Source organism: Danio rerio, chromosome 16, assembly GCF_049306965.1.
Source record: "Danio rerio strain Tuebingen ecotype United States chromosome 16, GRCz12tu, whole genome shotgun sequence".
Lineage (NCBI taxonomy): Eukaryota > Metazoa > Chordata > Actinopteri > Cypriniformes > Danionidae > Danio > Danio rerio.
Genome location: NC_133191.1, coordinates 35,979,173 through 36,001,794, shown reverse-complemented (window position 1 = coordinate 36,001,794; position 22,622 = coordinate 35,979,173). Strand labels below are relative to the sequence as shown.

At 35.8% G+C, this 22,622-nt stretch overlaps 1 long non-coding RNA gene across 4 annotated transcripts in view; it reads left to right on the top strand.

Annotated features, from left to right (window-relative positions):
- LOC137487925 (uncharacterized) overlaps positions 1-22,622 on the top strand; it is a 67,315-nt gene that overhangs the window by 29,476 nt on the left and 15,217 nt on the right. Inside the window, exons 2-3 of one of the 4 annotated variants that reach the window (XR_012392230.1) lie at positions 12,484-12,632; positions 18,572-18,674. The exons of 1 other annotated variant lie outside the window; for it this stretch is intronic. This is a non-coding gene — a long non-coding RNA (uncharacterized lncRNA). The remainder of the gene's footprint in view (positions 1-12,483; positions 12,633-18,571; positions 18,675-22,622) is intronic. 2 more of the 4 variants (XR_012392231.1, XR_011006738.2) reach the window with 2 other exon arrangements.

Genomic DNA, 22,622 nt, shown 5'->3' with positions numbered 1-22,622 from the left:
GCTAATAAGCTGGTCATTCACATGTGGAGAATACAGAGAACGAGAGGGCTTTTTCCTCCCCAGCCAGGTTAAAACACTGGCCCCAATCTCCTCATGTTCTTCTTATTGTCTACTAGCAGGGGATTACGGGGCCCTGCCCATCTTTTATCAATGGGTGTGGTTGAGCTATAATCATCTCTAATTTTCCTCTTGTTCCACTGGTTCGTCCTCGCTCATTCTAATTCATGTCGTTCGTCGCCATGCTAACGTGCTTTAAATGGGTGTCGCTAACATAGGCTGTCAATCAATGGCTCTTGAGAATGAAGCGCTTGGAGTTAGCGCTCTGTGGCTCACTTTATCTCTGCTGCCCGGAGGGTTTAATCTTATTGTTGTTGTTGTTTTAGAACAGTTCAAACTCGTACAACTTTTTTCCTACTTGCAACACAAATTGAGAGAGATTTTTTTTTTATTATTTCATAGAGATTTTTGTCTTGGCCTACAAGAATGAACCTCATTGGTGCTTAGTCTACTTAACCTTAAGGTTATAAGATATACTGATTTGTTTATATGTGATTAAAAACCTAACTAAATCACATTCTTGTCTCTCTAGAACATCTGGGGTCCGTTCTTCGTACCTTGCTTAAATGATCTAAGATGATTTGACAGATCCTGGATCTTTTAATCTTGATAACTGATCTCTGGCTAATTTGGTTCTTCAAACAAGTTTGCAAATCAGATTAAAATGTCTGGATGAACTGATCTGAGATCCCTGCGTGTGTTGTAAAGGACAGATCTATCGATCCTCGAAATCATGATCAACAATGCAACGATTGGCTAATGGCATTGCAGCATAATGACATCATCCGATTAGTATTTAATTATCCATGTGAGAAAAATTATATAAATTTTGTAGTTTAAATTATTGTTGTTATATGATATGCAATAACTTTCCACTTTTGTTGTGGGCTGCATGTTTTACACTTTCATGTGTCAAGAGTATTAAGCAATTTATTTAGTTTTACTTTAAGAGTGGGTTTTCTTTGTTATAGTGAAAAATAAGTCAAATTCTTGTGACCCTTGCATGTTCTGGAGGAAAAAAAAAAAAAAAAAAAAGGGAGCAAACGTGTCTGTCCCATATGTAAGCCTGCTTGCTGAAGTAATACTACAGTTAATGCAACACTTGGAGTGCTGTCTAAGAAAAATTAAATACACCATAGAGTCCAAACTATAGATCTATAAGAATTGTTTAGCCCAGAGTTTGGATGAAATAGACAACCTTTCAGATGAATGACTTTCTGAAAGTTCTGGACTACACAAAAATCTTGGCCTTGCTGATAAACAGATGCTGCGCTTGGCTGTTTGCCATCTGTGATACACTAGAAACTAGTTCTAAATACCTTGGTAAGTCAACAGAGTGTATTTGTAACTGCATTGGTATACAAGAGACCTGAATAAAGCAGGAGCATCTCCGACATTTTATCTATATATTGTGTATGTGTCCTTCTGAAGGCAGTGGCAAAACACTGCACCTGTTCTTCTTCATTTTTTCAGTCAACACAAACACTGTTAAGAAGCAGCCAAAACATAATTTTTCTTCCATTGACTTTAATTCATCCATATCTGAAAGTGACATATAGAAGGTCAACACTTTAGGCATGACTTTAGAGCTGAATTATAAGAACAAACATAGAAGCATTATTCTGAATCAGTGAAAGTGGGGGAGACTGAATCTATGCTCAAAGAAACCAAAGCACGACCATGGCAATGTCTGAAGATATTGTGTGATTTTCATAGTTCAGTAAGGCCATTCTTAATCAATGGCCATTTAAATTACTTTTGCTTTAAAAAAGCATTTTGATATCGATAAAAGTGTATGGAAGTGTATTATCATGCACAAATTATACTAAAGCTGGAACCTTAAAATAGTAGGCGTTTGTATTTAAAAAATTGTATTTAATTAATTAATGTACTCTTTGTACCCCTTGGGGAGTATTCTTTGTACTTTTATTTCACAGTGGAGATTGCATAAGTTTGATTTATATAATTTTTCAAAGTGTTTTTGCAAATGTATAACTACTTTTATAAGACAATATTAGCATTTTGTACATACTTTCAGTATTACCTTCGCTTGAAATGACCCGATCTAATCTTGTTTATATGAAATAAGCTGCTGGGGTGCGTTCTTTGTACCTCGCTTAAATGATCTAAGATGATTTGGCAGATCCTGGATCGTTTCATCTCGATAACTGATCTCTTGCTAATTTGGTTCTTCAAACAAGTTCGTGAATCAGATTAAAATGTCTGGCTAAACTGATCTGATATCGCTGCATGTGTTGTGAAGGACAGATCTATCGATCCTCGAAATCATGATCAGCAATGCAACGATTGGCTGACGCCACAGCAGCGTAATGACATCATCTGATTAATATTCAATTATCCATGTGAGCAAAATTACATCAAATTAGTAGTAAACTGTTTATTAAATATGACACGCAATAACCTTCCACATTTGTTGTGAGCTGCAGGCTTTACACTTTTATGTGTCAAGAGTATTCTTTATGTATTTCAATGCAAATCAATGTATTTTAATGTATTTTATTATAGTAGCCGTTTTTTTAATCGGTGTAAAGAATAACTGGTTGTTTTGTTTGCAAAAGCATTTTGATATTGGTAAAGGGGTCTGCAACTTTTGTGAAGCATCAAATCACTGCATATTAACTGTCAAAACATGTTTATGACTGCATAAGTGTATTATTGCTTAAAAAAAAAACTCCACTGTACTAAAGCGATCTAAAAAGTTCATATCAATAAGTTTTCTCTTTGCACCACAAGTTAGCAGTCTTTCAGCTTTCATTTTGAGGGTGCAGATTGCATAAGTTTTATTAATATGTATAACTTTATTTATTTTATTAATAACTATAACTTTATAGTTAAAATATTTACCATTTTCCCAAGTGTATATAACAACTACTGTAAGAAAATATCAGAATTCGGAACATACTTTATTATCTTTGCTTGAACTGAGCCGGTTCTAATCCTGTTTATTTGAATTAAACCTGCTCCCGATCAGTTTTGACCTAGCAAAACTTATGCTATGAAAACAACTCTCGGATCAGCTTTAAAGAACGAAACGATCCTGGATCGTGTCAAATCGTCAATATCCAAATCCAGCTTACTGAGTAATCCATGTACGAAGAACGGACCTCTGCTCCCTTGCAGGTTTGAGCTACCCGACCTATTGCTATGACAACAATTCTCAGTTGAGTTTTGAAGAACAAAACGATCCTGCATCATGTCAAATCCTTAATAACCAAATCCAGAAAATTAAGTTATCTACATACGAAAAACGGACCCCTGGATTAAATGATTCAGCTAATAAGTTTTTTTTCTGTGAATGTTTTAAAAGAATAATAGGTTAGGGTGAACTGAAAATTCAATGGACGTATGGATAACTCAGAGTTGATTTTAAAAAGTATTATTTTTTTCAAAACATTTAGCATTTTCTATTGGTTTGAAAATAAATAAAGTGGTGAAAATACTAATTTTTGAGTGATAATTTGAGTCAAGATTATATATATTATAACATTTATGTTTTATTAAATGTAAACTAATTCTTTTTTACTTCTAAAAAAGATATCAAAACATCACAATTTATTAGTTTTTCTACTTGTATAGAAGTATTATTCAATGATTTTTGTTTAAAGATGAATTTTAATAAAAAAACTACAGAAAATGAGCTTTGAATAGAAATAAGCACAATTTATAAATTTAATTCACAATCTAATATTGTACAAAAGTCTTGTTTAATAATAATATATTTATTTAGTTCGTTTTTAGTTTCTTTTGTATTTGGCCTTAGTATTGAACTATGTAAATCACACAATATCTTCAGACATTGCCATGGTCGTGCTTTGGTTTCTTTGAGCATAGATTCAGTCTCCCCCACTTTCACTGATTCAGAATAATGCTTCTATGTGTGTTCTTTTAATTCAACTCTAAAGTCATGCCTAAAGTGTTGACCTTATATATGTCACTTTCAGATATGGATGAATTAAAGTCAATGGAAGAAAAATTACGTTTTGGCTGCTTCTTAACAGTGTTTGTGTTGACTGAAAAAATGAAGAACAGGTGCAGTGTTTTGCCATTGCCTTCAGAAGGACACATACACAATATATAGAAAAAAATGTAGGAGATGCTCCTGCTTTATTCAGGTCTCTTGTATACCAATGCAGTTACAAATACACTCTGTTGACTTGCCAAGGTATTTAGAACTAGTTTCTAGTGTATCACAGAAGGCAAACAGCCAAGCGCAGCATCTGTTTATCAGCAAGGCCAAGATTTTTGTGTAGTCCAGAACTTTCAGAAAGTCATTCATCTGAAAGGTTGTCTATTTCATCCAAACTCTGGGCTAAACAATTCTTATAGATCTATAGTTTGGACTCTATGGTGTATTTAATTTTTCTTAGACAGCACTCCAAGTGTTGCATTAACTGTAGTATTACTTCAGCAAGCAGGCTTACATATGGGACAGAAATGAATGTTTTGCTCCTTTTTTTCTTTTTATTTCCCTCCAGAATATGCAAAGGTCACATGAATTTGACTTATTTTTCAGTCATTTAAAGCATTCACGCAGTCAAGCAAATGTCTTTTGAGGGATTAGGAGGTAACTAGAAGTGAATTGGGCTGAGGAGATAAAAGCTTCTGTATGCTGGTGTCCCCGAGTTGACAATGCATCTATCCTTTTTAATAATCTTGTCGGCATACCTCATGCAATCAAATTCACCATGCATGAGCTCCAGCTTTATCCGCTCCACAATTATCCGCTAACAGCAATTACTCCGATGGCCGCGTGCTGAATAGAGCCATCTGAAGCGGGGTTTTGAACCTGAGCGGCAGTGTGTAGACTTTCTCATGGTGTGTATTTTGGAAGCGTGGAGCTCCTGTGAAGCACGATCACCTTGTGTTTATATGGAGATGTAGGCAACGATAGGCCGACACAATAGAGGCTTTTCTGGTGGAGTGTGCGAGTCTGTGTATGAGCACGATTGAGCGCTTGGTGTGTGAAATTCTCCTTTGGTCAAGTCGTGTGTGTGGGTGAGAGCGGGCGCGTGTTGAACATGTGGCGGTGTTCTCAGAGGAACAGCGGGGCCTTAATGAGGACTAGCCCTGGATGGCAGCTGGTAAAGTCCAGTCGTAGAATAGGTGGCTCTCCGTGCCCCTTTATGCACGCACAAAGGAATGCTAATGAACCCCGCTGCTGAGTGGGGACTGGGAACCAGCCCACATGTCGCACACACACGCATATACACTCTTACATGAAGGTCTTTTCACCATAACTTTCCACCAACATCTACAATACAACAGAGGGGAATCTTGTTGCATGTGTGTGTGTGAGGATTAGGCCTAAAATATGTGTCTGCTTGCATGTCTGTGGTTATATATTAATCCTGAGGTCTGTTTTTGGCTATAAATAATGTTATAGTGCTGGCGTTTGAGGGCCTCTCTCCTGTTAAAGACATAAAGCTCTTCATTCTAGAGCCCACCTGAGACCTGACCGTACAGACCCAGCTCGCCATGCATAGGCAATCAGGCTTCATTTACAAATTATTCTCCTTTTCATTATTAACCGCTGTAATGCTCTTCAGAATGCTGCATTCTGACAAAAATTAGCCCAGCTTTTCATCCTTTGCAGTTGGTTGAGTGTTGTTTAGGGGGTTTCAGCTCTTATGAAGCAATTGGATTTTCTGTATCCTTTCCTCTCTTTTTTTCGGGTCTTATATCAGTTGCATCAGAGAAAATATCTTAATTTCGCATTTGGGCACTTTATGGAATTCAAGGTCTCACTGGAGGAAGAGTTCTTGTTTGTATCCGTATGTTTGCGTTCACCAAATATTTGTGATTTGTGTTGCTGTGAATTTTTACTTCTTCAATTCTGTTTTGTCCCAGCGATCTGTCTAATTAGCCAATCAAGATCTTTTGAGATTTTAAAGCTGCTATTCATTCAAGCAAATAAAATACTCTACATTCTAAAGAACAACATCAGACCCTTTTCTATAAGGTTCCTTAAAGAACCATGCTTTAAATTTAGGGCTTAATGCTTTTTTTTCTATTTATACCCTTAACGTTCACCACTATCATGTTTTTGGAAGGGTTTTTTAGTATACTGTATGTATTAGTGCTGTCAATCGATGAAAAAAAGTAACTAAGCAATCACTTTTAAAAAAAAAATTATCGCGATCACGACTAATCACATTTAAAAGACTGAAACTTCGAATGTAAAATTAATGCAAACGCAAGTCAAAAACTATTTAAATTCAAAATAACATTGTTTATTAGAATTTTTGTTTAACTTGTAACACAGATTTCTTTATGTAAATAACATACCCACAATAAACCATCAAGATCCTGGCATCACAGCCATACTGAAATAAAAACACAGGCATGTTAATGCCATGTGAATTTTAAAACAATCAATGTCAATAAAGAAAAAAATTATTTGCTTGTTGGATTGTAAGTGAACTTCAAAAAAATGCCAAAATACAGGCATTACAGATATGGAAAATGGTAAATTATAATAATTTTAATAAAGTATTGAATACAAACAATTGTACTCATTCAACAGGGAAAAAACTGCAACTGCGTTAGTTGCGTTAATTGTTTTTAACGCGTTAATTATTTCAAATTAATCACATGCGTTAACGCATTAATTTTGACAGCAGTATATATATAAAAAACTTTTTCTAAACCTGATCTTATTTTTAACTTATGATCTTATCAAACTTAGGCAAACATTCATTTATTCATTCTTTCATACATTCATTCATTCATTCATTTTCTTTTCGGCTTAGTCTCTTTATTATTCAGGGGTCGCCACAGCAGAATAGACCAACAACTTATCTAGCATATGTTTTACGCAGGGGATGCCCTTCCAGCTGCAACCCATTACTGGAAAACATCCACACACACTCATTTACATATACACTATGGGGAATTTTAGCTTACTCAATTCACCAGTACCACATTTCTTTGGGCTGTGGGGTAAACTGGAGCACCCAGAGGAAACCCACATGAACACAGGGAGAACATGCAAACTCCACACTGATATGCCAACCGACCCAGCTGAGGCTCAAACCAGCAACCTTTTTGCTGTGAGGCGATCGTGCTACCCATTGCGCCACCGTGACTTCCCTTATGCAAACATCACCTATAATTTTTTAATGCAAATTCCAAATGTAGGGTGAAAGTTAAATAATAGTATATTAGGGATCATGATCAAAGTGAACATATTAGTAAACATGATAAGAAAGTTTTGACAAGATATTTTTATGTTATAGTAACTACTAAAAATAAAGTTGAAATGGGATTATGGCATTAAAGTAAGTTTACGTTAGTATTTAATACTAATAAATAAGAAGAGAAAAGTGGCACAGTGGGTAGCGCGGTCACCTCACAGCAACAAGGTCGCTGGTTTGAGCCTCACTTGGGTATGTTGGCATTTCTGTGTGGAGTTTGCATTTTCTCTCCGTGTTCACATAGGAATCCTCCGGCTGCTCCGGTTTCACCCACAAGTCCAAAGACATGCGCTATAGGTGAATTAGGTAAGGTAAATTGTCCATATAGTGTATGAGTGGATCCCATTTGATTGAGTCCAGCAGTGGAGTTTGGTGAAGGTGACGCCCAGTTCAGGTCTCTTCATCATGACCAAGTGTGCAACATCTCAACTGTCCAGTACATTCACCAGCCTGACCTCATCATAGAGTTTATGAAGCACTGCTCGGAAGGGTTCTAAGACATGGGGCCTATCAAGACTTGCCAAGTACCATTGCTTCTTTGGCTAACTTGTCTGTTATAGAAAGGGTATGTATGTGGATGGGTGTTTCCCAGTGATGGTTTGCAGCTAGAAGGGCATCTGCTGCATAAAACAAATGGATAAGTTGGCAGTTTATTCTGCTTTGGCGACCCCTGAGTAATAAAGGGTCTGAGTTGAAAAGAAAATTAATGAGTGAATGAATGAATGAATGAATGAATGAATGAATGAATGAATGAATGAATGAATGAATGAATGAATGAATGAATGAAAGACAGACTGGTTGGTACCAACCTTTGAAAATATCATAGATTTTTTTTTAAATAATAATAATAATAAGGCCATTTTAACATAGAAAGGCAATTAGTAGGGTAAATAAGTGTAATAAAGTGTAATATAAAATGTACAGTGATAAATTATTTAAAATGTCTGGAAAATGTCTATTTAACATGTCTTTCATAACCTGGAATAATGGAATTCCATAAAATGGCTTTAAGTGAATCAATGATATAAAAAAGAGCGACAACTAGGGCTGTGAGATTTGGGTAAAATATCTAATTGCAATTTTTTTTTACATATACTGCAATTTCAGTTTGATTTGATTTCAAATTTGTAAGTTTAAGCACAATAATCTTTATTGTGGCTGCTAAACTTTGCTGCTCAAAATGCAGTGAATCTCAATTGCGATTCGATTTCGTTATCTGCACAGCTCTGGCGACAACTCAGTTCTTACAAATTGTTTGTGTGCAAATAAAAGTATGCCAAGAAACTAGCAATTTTATTTCCATCCCAACAGAGTAAAAAAAATGCTTAGTGCATAGTGAAAACAGTTAGGTTGCATAGGTCCTTCTTCAGTGTTTAAAATAATCGTTTATACAGCTTTTGGCGAATTTATCTGCCATGAAGACCAGATTACACTTGGTATTATAACATGTCGATAGTATTACAAGAATATCTGTGGCCAAAGCTCTTGAGTTTTGTATTTTATTCCTCCAGATTATTTTCTCTTTGTATTCCCTACACCACAGTAATACTGTACATAAAGAAGTTGAGTTATTATGGTCTATTGAAAGTAATTAGTTCATTTGTTAATTCAGATTTTCTCATATAAATGAACTGTAAAGAAAACCACATCTCATTGTACCCAGTTTTGTAGACTTCAGTGAATGCAGTTCTATGGAATTTACATGCATAATTCATGCAAAGTACCATGGGGTACAGGATAAAGGTGGATAAGATACCTCCAGATTTTGCCCACCCAGAGAGCAGCTCAACTGGTTATAGCAATTTCCTATGAAATGGATCTTAAGGGCACAATAGTCAGATCACAATCTTTCACTCATCTCAGCATCAGTTCTGGAAAGTTGTCAGGGTAACACATTAGGCGAAATGGCGGTTTAAGACGTATCAAAGTGCTGCAGCTGTTTTCTTGAACCTGGAGAATTTCGTGAGGGAGCTCAGGAGGAGCACTTTACGGAAGCAGCCAATGGAGGCTTATTCTCAAAGAGAAAAGTAAGACTTCAATGGTAATTACGCCAAGCGCAAATCATAATTGAGAAGGGTCCTAGAGACCCGTGTGGTGCCACTTCGTCCAATCAGCCAGGGTGACTTCAAGAATATCTCCATAATACTTCAAAACAAAAGTCTCATTACAGGTAATTATGGTTTGCCAGTCTTGGAGCAGAGCCTATTGACCCCCCTTCCGCTTGCTTGCTTCTCTCAGCACTTTCATCCGCTCCATTCTCTACAAGAGGCCAGCAGGGTCTGGAGAAGAGGCTATTACCTGAACGTGGTGCATCCGACATCACGGACACCGATGCTCCTCTTCCATTCATCTGGAGTGGCTCACTTTCCTGCAGCAATTACCGGCCGTGAGATCAAAACTGGACCATCAGGGAGAATTGCGAGTCCTCTGGCAGATGCTTGCGTGCATGTGAATGGACTGGCCGACAGTACTCGGTGATTGAGTGCAATGGCAGAGTGACTCTTGGAGGAAATTGGTAAACTGACCGACTGACAGCACGTAATAAAACTGCGGCTGACTGTTGCGAATATCTTTAAACTTTAAAGGGAAAGTTCACCCTAAAATAAAAATTCTGCCGATTGCTGTCATTCCACACCTAAAGTAAATTTGGTTACTGTAGGATCACAAATGAAAACATTTTTAATCAAACTGAGAAAGATTTTGAGCCTTTCATTTGAAAGTCTATTCATCCAAAACATTCATGAAACGATTAAAAAGTAAATCCATAGTGGTTTTCTGATGAGATGCAACCACTTTAAAACTTTTTATTTAGATTTGTATTCACTCAGTTGTGCTTGCTTCCCTTTATTTTCTTCATTTGAGAACCATTGAGGTAAATTTTTGCATGTCATGGCAACATTTTCGAGCTTCTGCAAGAACCAGTGAGGTCTGTGGCTATAAAATCTATATTAAATTTATTCGTTTTGTAGACAAATCATGTCTTTTCACGACAAACCACTCAATTTGTATAGATTTATTTTGTGATGCCTTTCAAAACATTTTGAAGCATCTTTGTTTTGTGTGAATGGACTTTCAACGGAAAGACTGCAATCTCTCGGATTTGATTAAAAATATCTTCATTTTTGTTCTGAAGATGAATGAAATGCTTGTGTGTTTGGAAGAGTGTGACTTTAATTACTAATAATTTTAATCTAACTTTAATTAACCAATAATAACATGATTATTTGGCTACTATACAAATACACTCTGTATGTAGGCTAGTATTAAGCATAAATCGTGTGCCTGTTTATGGTGGTCCGGTCTGAAGCTGGTGCAGCAGGCGGCCTTGTCATCTGCAGACTCTCTCACAATGAAGGCCAGCAGGGCTTACTGTCATATTACTCCAAGACATGTGTAATCATTAGCCTTGTGTCACAGTCAGCTGTTTGCTCTACTACAATTAACAGAAATTTAAAATTTGTCTTTGCAAGCAGACCTTTTTTCGGCAGGCTTTACTATAAACTGTCTGTTAGAATTGTATGCAGTAAACCCAGGATTAAGTGTTACGTGTGCTCCATTATTTGAGATTATGATATATCTTTTTGGTGATCTGTTGTGAATGATGATGTGATATTTTAAGGGATACTATTTTAAAAAAATGAACATGCATTGCATAAACATAGAGCTTCCCAGTTATACTTCCCAGAGGCCATATTTATGAATTGTGAAAAAACAAAGCTCTGTTCACCAAGCAAAGCATGTTTGCAAAGCTTGTTTTCTCTATCATGGGCCGTTTCACTAGTTCTGCATTATTAAATGTGCATAATATTTCAGTGTCACTTTTCAGTTGTAAATATGAGTAAATATGAGGGCTGCTTCAACTCTGTGGTTCTGAGTTGATGAATCTGTGATCATCCTATCAGAGCAGGAGCAGGTCTTCATTGTAATTCGGCATGGTTGTAATTACTGTAATTAGATCCTAGGTTTACATATCTAAAAAAATATGCTTAGTAAGTAGTAAATAACATCTGCTGCTTTTAAATGAATCACGTTACTGCTGTTAAGTTCTAACAGCTGCTAAATGTCAGCCAGAATCATTGTAAATACAGGTATGGGACTCAATTTGTGCAAAACATAATATACAGTACATTGCTCTGTTTATGTGTCATTGCACTTTTCATATGACAAATGCACTAGAGGGCGATGTCTACACCTTTGAGAAAGTGGGTTACCTGAGATCACCGTATAAAAGATCACCGTGTAAAAGTTGTACATTTGGAGATAAACAGATGTGACAAACATATTTAATTACAAATCTTAGATACTTTTAATGTGTTTTTCTGTATTTATTTGGTGTTAAATATAAATACGAAAATAATCCCCTACTGTGCATTCACATCGAAGGCGGCAAAAGCATCAAAGTAGTATGAAGTCGATAAGCGTCAAAGGCGTCAAATTCAAAGGCGATAAGCAGCAAGGAGCGGCGCAGCATGAGGGGTTTAAATCAAGTCAACTCTATGGTAATGAGATGTGACATGGTTTGGCGGCAAGCAATCAGAATGTAGATTTCCACCGATTTAGAGGATTCCAGAGAACACAATCCTATGAACTTTGGTTCTGACCACAGTTGTGCCTAAGAGTTTGATTATTACGATGTTGTCTTACAGGGACATAAATATAAAAGAAAGTTATTGCGAATTACTGATGTGCATTAATGTTACATATACTATTTTATTTTGGAGTGGAAATTTCATGCTAATTATAAAGCATACAAAACAGTATGCTTCAGAATATTTCAGACATATGGACACATTGAATAAGTGGATCAAAGCCACACCACACGCAACAACTTAATTTTTCATAGTTAAAAATTTTTATAAAAAGGGTGCATTTTCACGCTAGAAAACATGTTTCATGCGGATATCTAACTGATTTGCTGATATGCTGCAACGACCCTTTTAAAAACTAAATCAATTTTGCAAATTTTGTAAATTTCGCCAGTGAAGCTGTGAAGGCAGGCAGCGTTGTCGCCAGGGCTTCCAGAGCGAACTTTGATGTGAACGCACAGTTATTTGTTGATAATATGTCCAACATAGGCTCATTCTGAAAATGCAACCCTATATACGTTTCTGGAGAACACGTATTATGTAGCCAGAGCTATGTAAGGCTGCATTTCATCTTTAAAACCAACACTACAAGGTGGTATGATTCTGTTTCTTTTCTCACTTACCAGCTAACCACTTACCTGGATGTGGATGGCTTTTCCACTGTTACCAGTCTGTCCGGTAGCTCGACACGTAACATGGGTAGACTTGAGATGCAGAGCAGAGTTGACCGTGATGACTGGGTTTGAGTCCAGGGAAGAACGGTTCCAGAATGAAGGTAAGACTAAAACAGAAGCCAAAAAAATTTTGTTTTTGAATTTGTTTTGGCTATAGAAGCTTTCAGTGTACATGTGACAAGTGCAACAGAAAATGAAAATGAAAAAAGACAATAAACATTAAACAGAGATGCAGTTAGTCAAGACATCTGGATGATAAATTGTATGTACAGATTTGTTATAAATATACAGGTTATACGGTGCTGTGTACAAGTGCGTATGAGAAAGTATTGCTGTGTTCAAGTGCGTATGAGAAAGTATTGCGAATGTTTATTGCAAAGTTGGGGAATATTTAACTGGAATAAGGTAGATGGTCTGAGGAAAGAAACTTTTCCTGTGTCTGGCTGTTTTTGTGCTTGGTGCTCATAAGCGCCGACCAGACGGTAACAGTTCAAACAAGTAGTGTGCTGGGTGGAAGGCATCCAGAGGGATTTTGTGAGGCCTTTTACACACTCTCGAAGAGCACAGTTCTTGAAGTGTAGGAAGGGTAGTGCCAGTGATTCGTTCAGCAGTCCGGACTATTTTCTGTAGTCTACAGAGGTTGGTTTTGGCAGCTGAGCTGAACCAGACGGTGAATGAAGTACAGAGGATGGATTTGATGACAGCTGAGTAGAACTGTATGAGCAGCTCCTGTGACAGGTTAATCTTCCTCAAATCTGTGCTTTTTTAAAAACAACAAGGTGAGCATGTGGTAAAATCTGAAAATGGGGTAAAAATCAGGGGGCTTTTCTTTTTCTGGATTGTTTTTGGGATTAGGGAATGGGTGGGTGGATCAATCTTTGCTTTTTTTTTTTAAGTACTATTGGTTGTTTTTAGGAAAGGGGGTAGGTGGGGATGGTCAGTCGGTCAGTCAGTCAGTCAGTCAGCCAACAGCAGCCTCTGGTGGATTTACATGAGAACAACAGGCTTGAAGGGTACTCGCGAGAGATATTTGATATCTAAAATACAAACAAAAACTGCAAAAAAAAAATAATAATAATGGTAGCTCTTGGGACGTATTTTGCTCTCTCCAGAAATGTGTGTATGGCTACGTAATCAGAATGAGCCTGGGTTGAATATGTCCCTGTAAAGATAATTAGTGTGAAAAAGAACAAAAGTTGTTGGTGTTAACTACCCCCAAGCATTTATTTTAACTATAAACTGCAGACAAACGTAATATATGTTGAATTATGTTTTGGATGGTAACAAGCCTTTACACATTTGTAACCTAACAGGCATTAACCATTTTTGTTAGTTTCCAACAAAAACAAAAAAACAAAACTGCAACTTTTAAATGTATGAAGTTGTGAATAAGATATGTTCCAATACTTTCATCATAATAAACATGGCGAATATCTGTCATCATATAAAACCACAACTCCTATTCACAGTCGTTTTCAGTTGTAAAGTATGCAAGAACGATGAAGCACATTAATATTTGTTTGGAAAAGATTTTTGGCATATTGTTACAGTTTTCTTTTGAATACAATGCGATAAAGATGAAAACATCTCAATTAAAGTCTGTGCTTTTGTTTTACGTTGGGAAAAAAATGAAAGCAAGCTGAAATGTTTGGTCTCATTGCCTGAAGTGATTGTAGTCTGTGTGAATAGATGTCCTTGATGCACAAAGAAAGATCTTGGAACAATGCAAGGAAGGTGTTTTTTTGTTGTTTTTCCTTTTAAAGCTGCCTGTTGATGCATCGAAAAAATGTCAGGATTTTCTGTATTGCGTCTAAAAAAAAGACGTTTTTTATTAGTATTATTTTATATACAATAATTCATTTTGTCAACCTAAAGCACGTTGCGACTTGTATTTCAATTCTGTAGATTTTCTATACAGCTGGTTGCATATTCTGTGGACTGATTCCTGGCCATGTGAAGTGCTCCGTGCAGCTTTCGGCTCACACGGCGTGAAAATTATGGAGATATTCTTCCTATTGATTGTATTAGTTTTCTGTGCTATCATGGTTATGCTATTATGATGGGGTTGTTCTCCACTATTGTGCAATAGGCGGGTGTATCATTCACCGAGCAGCTCTTTTCTTCTTTTTGTGAAAGGACAGCCATCTTTAAATTACTTCCTCTGAAGTTAAAAGGCTTTGCGCCTAATCAGCCTATTATTCTCCGCTAATAGATGACCAGTAATTGCAACTAATAACTTATTACTCACCTATACACATATTCTAATAGCATGTATTTAGGGAACAATTTCTTCAATAGAATGAGACAGAGAGAAAAGGAGGAGGAAAAGAGTCTATTCAGTGTTGAGAAAAGAGGTGTAAAAAAGACCTCTTACAAAAGGAGCTTAAAAGGCTACCTGTAGCATGTTCTTTTTCCTCGTAGGATTAATATTTAATCTCATTCACAGACACTGAATCCCAGGCGTCGTCTTCATCTCAAGATCAGACTCTGGTGCTTTGTTTGTCTCCTCACATGAGGAGGCTGGAAGGAATTAAATGTGTGTGTGTGTGTGTGTGTGTGTGTGTGTTTGTAATGATGGCCAGAGAGGCGCCTACTGTTGTTGTTCTGGTTTATGAGGATATTTACTACGGGTAATGTGGAAGACTACAGATTATGTCATTATGGATTATATGTGTTGTACATGGATGCACATAATGAGCTTCTTGTGTACACAGGAAAGTTATGTTGAGAAAAACAAACTATAAACTGTAATTTAAGGATCGTTAATCTGGGTGTTTTTGTGCTGGTGCTTTGACTGATTTAGGCCTGTCATAAATGAAAAATACAGCATTATATATTTTATGTTACAAATATAGCAAATATAGCCCTGTTGTTTGCAGCCGTTTTGTTTCTTATCATTCATTGCATCATTCATTCAACTTTGATTTGGACAAAAAAAAAATAGCTGATTCATTTAGAGCAGAGATGCCTAAACTAGGGCCCATGGGCCAAAGTTTGCTTATGGTAACCTTTGATTTGGCCCATCATTCCATCTGAAAATGGTTTAGATATTATAGTTTCAAATTTAATGTAACCTTTTATATGTTTATTTTATTGTTAAGCTACAAAAAAAGCTGAAATCTGAAATCAAACATTTAAATTTAAATGATGTAAATTAATCAGATTTTGTTTCAAATTAACAGATGACAGACAGAGGATAATGCAGAGACTTTGGTGAATGAAGCAAGGCAAAGGCAGAATCTGCTTGACTAGTGTATTCAGCAGTGAACTCCACTATGTTAATAAATGTGATTTTTTTTTGTGTGTGTATTTATTGGAATAATCAAAAAGTTATACTGCAGTAGTTGAAATGAATTATTTTTTCAATGTATTTTTTAATATTTAAAAAAAAAAAAAATAAGAATTAGGAAATTACCCATTGCAAAATTATTGTAAAATATATGTCTATCTTTGGCCCACGGCTCTCAATGATATTTGGTGTTTGGCGCTTCATACAAAATAGTTTGGGCACCCCTGATTTAGAAAGAAAGGAGGTGATTTTAGCTGCTTCCGAAATCGCATACTTCCATATAGTATGCTAAAAACAGTATGTGAGCCAAGTTGCATGTCTGAAGTCATAGAATTCGAAAAACAGTATGTGAGAAGTAACAGGATGACCTACTGCTTTTGGCGACATTCTGAAGTGTGCATGCAATGCATGCTGCGCTATTCCATAATGCTCTGCGAGAGATTCATGAATGGGAGTGAAGCGACCCACCTGATGTGGGTAGGTCACGTGTTGATAACAAAATGGTGTTTGTAGAATGTCCAAGTTCCATTTATACTACTCACATTCATACTGTATAGAACAGTGGTTCTCAATTTTGTTTCATCAAGTACCACCTCAGAAAAAAAAAAATTCTCTCCAGGTACCACCATAACGACTAGTATTGAAATACAGTAGGATAGTAGGCCCAATGAAGCAGCTACAGCTCTGCAAAGTTCAGCAACAAGGCAGTTTAATTCCTGTGATTTAAGAAGATTTATTATTGTCAGCCACTTTAAACATTATAAATAGATTGAACATAAAAACTAACACTTGACTGTGTTTACAGGTAAAAACAAACAAACAAACAAAATAAAATGTCTACGTTTAAATTAAAATGTGCTTTTAAAAGTTCATTAAAAATGGTAGGCTACTGTTCTTAAAAAGTGAAACAAAAACAACAACTAGACTTAAATGTAAAGTATTGATATATAGTAGCCTATTCATCAAAACCTAGAAATGTTGCTTTGACCTCATAAATATAGGCTATATTTCATCATATTCATATATAAATCATTTTTGCTAAATTTTGAAATATGTTGCTTGTACATATGACATATTTGATTCCTCCGCGTACCACTAGAAGAAAGCCAGCGTACCACTAGTGGTAGACGTACCACAGTTTGAGAACCACTGGTATAGAACATACTTTTTCTAATGGAAGAATAGTGTGTTTTAATTTAAATGCAGTATCTACTGAGTAGTTGGTTTTGGACTGTTCGTTTGATTCACTAAACCACTGATTCACATCATGAAATTCACTCTTATTACTGTAAATGGGGAAGTACTGATTTTCAATCGAAATAACCAATCATCAATCCTGATAAATATGTGGTTGTTTATGGGAGGGGTTTTTACAGATTCATTTCGTTAAGGCAAGCCCTGTTGTGTGGCAACTATTGGCTGTGTTGAACTTGACAGGAGAAATGACATTCTGCAACATTATTATGTACTTTCAGTGTCATCTAGTAAACATTGCTCCAGATTCTGTCTCTGTTTTTTTGTGTTATTAACCATGGCCTCTCGTTACATTGAAACAGTGTCAATTCATCAAGCAGTTTTCAAGATTTCAGGATTCCCCATTCATTAGGATTGGACTTGGTATTGTATAAAGTGCCTGGAGGGTGGAGGCATTGCAAATATGGCTGCTAAGTGAACAGACTTTTCTCAAAAGGGACTTTTGAAGGACACCCTGCTGTGTTTTTCTGAGATGCACAGATTTCATCTCTGGCTTTGTTTGAAAATAATGTGCTAGTTGGTATGTTCGTTAATTAGTTGTTAGTGATGGTAAACAGAATGAACTAAATAAATCTGATTATTTCATTCACATTGTAGAGGGTTATTTAAACCTTTCATTCCATAGAATATGTAAATTGATAATGTTTAAAGCAAATACTGAAAGACAACATATTTTGATGTGGGTGGCATGGTCGCCTCACAACAAGAAGGTCTGGTTCGAGTCCCAGCAGTTCTCCCTGTGTTTGTGTAGGTTTCCTCGGGGTGCTCCAGTTTCCCCCACAGTCCATAGGCATGTGGTACATGTGAATTGAATGAACTAAATTGGCTCTGGTGTATGAGTGTGTGTGAATGAGTGTGTATAGGTGTTTCCCCAGTACTGGGTTGTGGCTGAAAGAGCATCAGCTGTGTAAAACATATGCTGGAATAGTTGGCGGTTCATTTTTCTGTGGCGACATCAGAAATAGAGACTAAGCTGAAAGAAAATGAATGGCTGAATATTTATTTTGAACATCTAGTTGTTGATCGGCATGCCATTAGTGTCTGTTGTGACAGTCTAAATTTCTTCAATCATTCATTATTTGTAAAGTGAAGGAGGAAAATATTGTGCCCAAAGTCCTTGTTTTAGACTTGCTTTCAAATTAAAATTTTGGCCAGTACTGATACCCCTAATTAAAAGCCAATAACCTATATATGGATTTGCTTTTAGCCCAATTACAAAAACAAAACAAATACAGTCGACAGATGATTTTGTTTTAAAATCGAATCATTGTTTGTCGTTTTCAAATAAGCAAAACTGTCTTAAACAAGTTGCATTTTGAATGTCTGACAGTGTTTATATTGTTCATCAGTTGACGTTATAGTTGTGTTGTGAACGTTAGGATAATTTGAATTCGTATCACTATAGTTATCCTCCTTTAGGAATTTATATGGATCTTTTTTAAGAGAAGCGAGAAACTCTTCTGTCTGCTAATTCGACCCACTGACCAATGTCCACAGGATTTCAAAGGCGGCGAGACCAAAGGGCCATTGGCCTTTTCAAACCAGCAATAACAAACCCAGCACCAGACGTCCAATAAAGAGACTTCCACTTCATTTAAAGGTAATTAATATTCTCTGTCAGCCTGCCTGCTCTCTTTGGAGTGGCAGGTCCAGGCACGCCCCTTTGCACTGTAATGGAGTTGACTGGTTAACTTTGTGATTGTGGCCTGTGTGCTGCTGCCCGGGTGAGTGCGCTCAAGCACAGCCTGACGGTCAGCTTAGATCTGTGTGAATGGATCTGTCTCATAGCCCACTGCACTCCAATAGACCTCTCTGTCTCTCACTGTCTACCTCTCTTTATTTCTCTGTTTTTTTTTTCTTTTTTTCTCTTTTGGTCTTTCGTTTTTAGATTTCAGTCTGTTTTTAATGCTTTCTGGTCTGAGAACTTTCAAAAGATTACATTTTTAAATAATGCTGCCAAGAGAAAACTCAAGAGGCCAAATATATTTGGAGACTTAAAGATCAAGTTTACAAAGAGCAAGGGTTGGCAGTTCATAAATACATTTATTTCTTATAAGAAGGAAATGACATTGACTGTTTGTGGGAAGTTGTACTTTGTAATAGTTAGAGTTTGGCTGGTATTTCTATCCCAATCCGCACAGTAAATGTTTTTTAACTTCATGGTGGTTTGTGTACAATAAAAATAATACACTTATGTTTTTCATTCCTTTATTTATAACTTATAAATCCATCATTTTAAATGCTATTGATTTAATTAGCATCACAATATTATGAGTTTAGCTGAACCAAATTATTTGTGTTCACCTTTATGTTGTTCCAAAACAGTATGGGTTTCTCGTCCCTCTGAGAAATCTCTCTGACTCTTTCTCTAGTTTGCACATTTGTCATTTGGAAACATTGTAAATTTCAAATTGTGCTTCATTCTAATAATGGGGCTTGATAAACCACCTATAGAAACACTCTTCTCTCTTATGCATCTGACACTTTATCTAAACTCCATCTTACAAGAAGTCAATAAGGAAAATGAGGTTTACTATAAATTTACCACAATCATGTTACACACATTACTTTAACCTTAAATAACTCTTATGCACAATATTCACCTTTAATACCTGTCTTATACACAATATCCTGTACAACATTTTCCAGTCTCATAAACTTGTATTGCATAGCATGCCGTATGTGTATTGTTTTTTTTTTGTAATTGAACTTTTTTATTTATTTTGAATTTTTACACCCACACAACATAAAATTTACAATACAAAATCAACATTCGAGAAATAATGTAAACAAATTATAATAAAAATAATAACAAAACAAAAAATATAACAAATATAAAATAGTACAAAACCATATAACAGACAGTCAAATTGACAACTTTTCAAGTTTCTTTTTATGTGCTCTCCAAATATTGCAAAAATCTACCCCATTTCTGATTAAAGGTATGGGTGGAATCCTGAAGTCTTGCCAACATATGTTCATATGATGCAGTAGAAGTCATTAGTTCAATCCAATCTTTAAATGAGGGAGTATCTGAGTTCTTCCAATTTCGCAGCACCAGTCTCTCAGCAATAATACATCCTGCGACGACTAGTCCAGCCTGTGTTTTAGATATTCCGTTCTGTAAAATCGATGTATCACCAAGAAGACAGACTCTTGGAGAATAAGGTAAAGGTTGTCCCAGCCATTTCTCAAGGTTTTGAATAACTCTTGTCCAGAATGGAGCCACCAAATGACAGCTCCACGTTAAATGTAAAAAAGTGCCCACAGACTGACCACATTTCCAACAGTAGTTATTTTCCATTATTCCTATCCTATACAGTCTTACTGGTGTCCAGTAATATCGATTAATTATCTTGTAATGTATGAGTTTACTCCTAACATCTCTCACAGTAGCACCTATACCAGAAACTACTGCCTCCCATTCACCCTCTTCAAATTCCACCTCCAGGTCTTTCTCCCAGATAATTCTTAAATGATCCCTTTTTCCATACATGTTGTTTGCAGCAATCTTATAAACAAAAGATGTGGTTTGCATCGACTTTGGCATATTTAGAAACCCTAATAAAACAGTTTCTTCTGCTCCTGGCTTAAATCCCACAGTTTTTATACTACTATGCAGCTGTATATATTTCCAGAAATCCCCTTTATCTACTAGATTGAATTTGTCTTTCAATTCCTGAAATGAATACAGTGCGCCTTGTCCATATAGATCATCAACTGTTTTCAGACCTTTTTTACACCAATCTTTCCAATAGACTGTTTTTTTTCCTATCTTAATAGCAGGGTTATTCCATAATGAAGAATAGCCTTGTTTATGATGGGACAAATTAAATATCTTATGTATTTTTTTCCAGACCTGCTGAGAGTGTTCCAGTATAGGGTTAACTTCCCCATTCCTAATAGAAGATAAAGATTTCTGAGATAAAGCATCAATAACCCTGAATGGGAAAGTTAGCGTTTTCTCTATTTCGATCCAACTTATACCCTCTACATTATCACCTGACCAATGTTTACATATTTTAATAATCTCAAATGCAGTATTATAAAGCTCTATATTTGGTAATGCCAAACCCCCCTTTATTCTAGTGGTAAACATATTTTTCATACTTATTCTGGGCTTCTTCCCTTCCCACAGAAAGTCCCTAACTAGTTGATTGTATTGCTTAAAGATGGATACAGGAAACTCCAAAGGGATCATCATAGAGATATAATTAATCTTTGATGATACCATCATTTTAATTGCATTAACCTTCCCCCACAAAGACAAATTTAACACTTTCCATTTATCAAAGTTTGTTCTAACATTTTGAAGCATAGGGGTTATATTCATCTGAACAACATCATACAAGTCCCTTGAGAGCCTAACACCTAAATACTTCATCCCAGTTGGTATCCATTTAAAGGAGAAAGCGCTCACATCAGCCAACGAACATCCCACAGACACTGGCATTACCTCAGACTTCACCCAATTAACTTTGTAACCAGATATTTGCCCGTATGTGTATTGTTAAGTGTCTTTTATTATATGTTAGTATGCATAGGTTTTTTTTAATAGCTGTTATGTTCATGTGTTGTGTTTGTATTTTATAATTAATTCACATAGCACTGTTGTCTTGTGAGAGACAACATTTCATTTCTCTGTATGTCCACAATGTTTTATTGACCATTGCTTTACATTACTGTACATTATATATCATGGACACTGGTGCATTTCTTAAAGTGTTTTCTTTAGAATTTAATTCCTTAGAATAGAGTTGATTCATAATTTTCCAAAAACAATCTCTATATATAAACTATAGACCATTTTGTTGGATGTAAACAAAAACAATGGTCCCAACATATTTCCTGTTGTACATTTTTTTTTTATTTCTATAGCTTCCGAGAATAAAAAAAAATCCAAATATTGTTAAATAATGTTATGATAGCTGTTTTAACATTAAGTTATGATTGAATTTCCTTGTTACATTTATGAAACAGTATGATAACAAGCAGAAAATGTCCATGGACCAATGACATGACCACATTGAAGTGGTCTATAATCCACAATGGTCCAGAGTAATGTTTCGTTGACATGAATAATTAGTTTATTTTGAAATGGTTCAAAGCTCGAGCCAGCAAAGATCTGCTCTCAGTCAATCTATACTTTATCAAATCTAGCATTCAGTTGTTTCCAACAGTCAATCCGATTTAAAACAAGCCAATATACAGGGATAGGAAGTCATAATTATTAGCCCCCCTTTGAGTTTTTTTTTTTCTTTCTTTTTTAAATATTTCCAAATTATGTTTAACAGAGCAAGGAAATTTTCACAGTATGTCCGATAATATTTTTTCTTCTGAAGAAAGTCTTATTTGTTTTAATTTTGACTAGAATAAAAGCTGTTTTTTATTTTTTAAAAACCATTTTAATATCAAAATTGTTAGCCCCTTTAAGTAATTTTTTTGACTGTCTTCAGAACAAACCATCGTTATACAATAAATTGTCTAATTACCCTAACCTGCCTAGTGTCTTGAAAAATATCTTGTAAAATATTATGTACTGTCATCA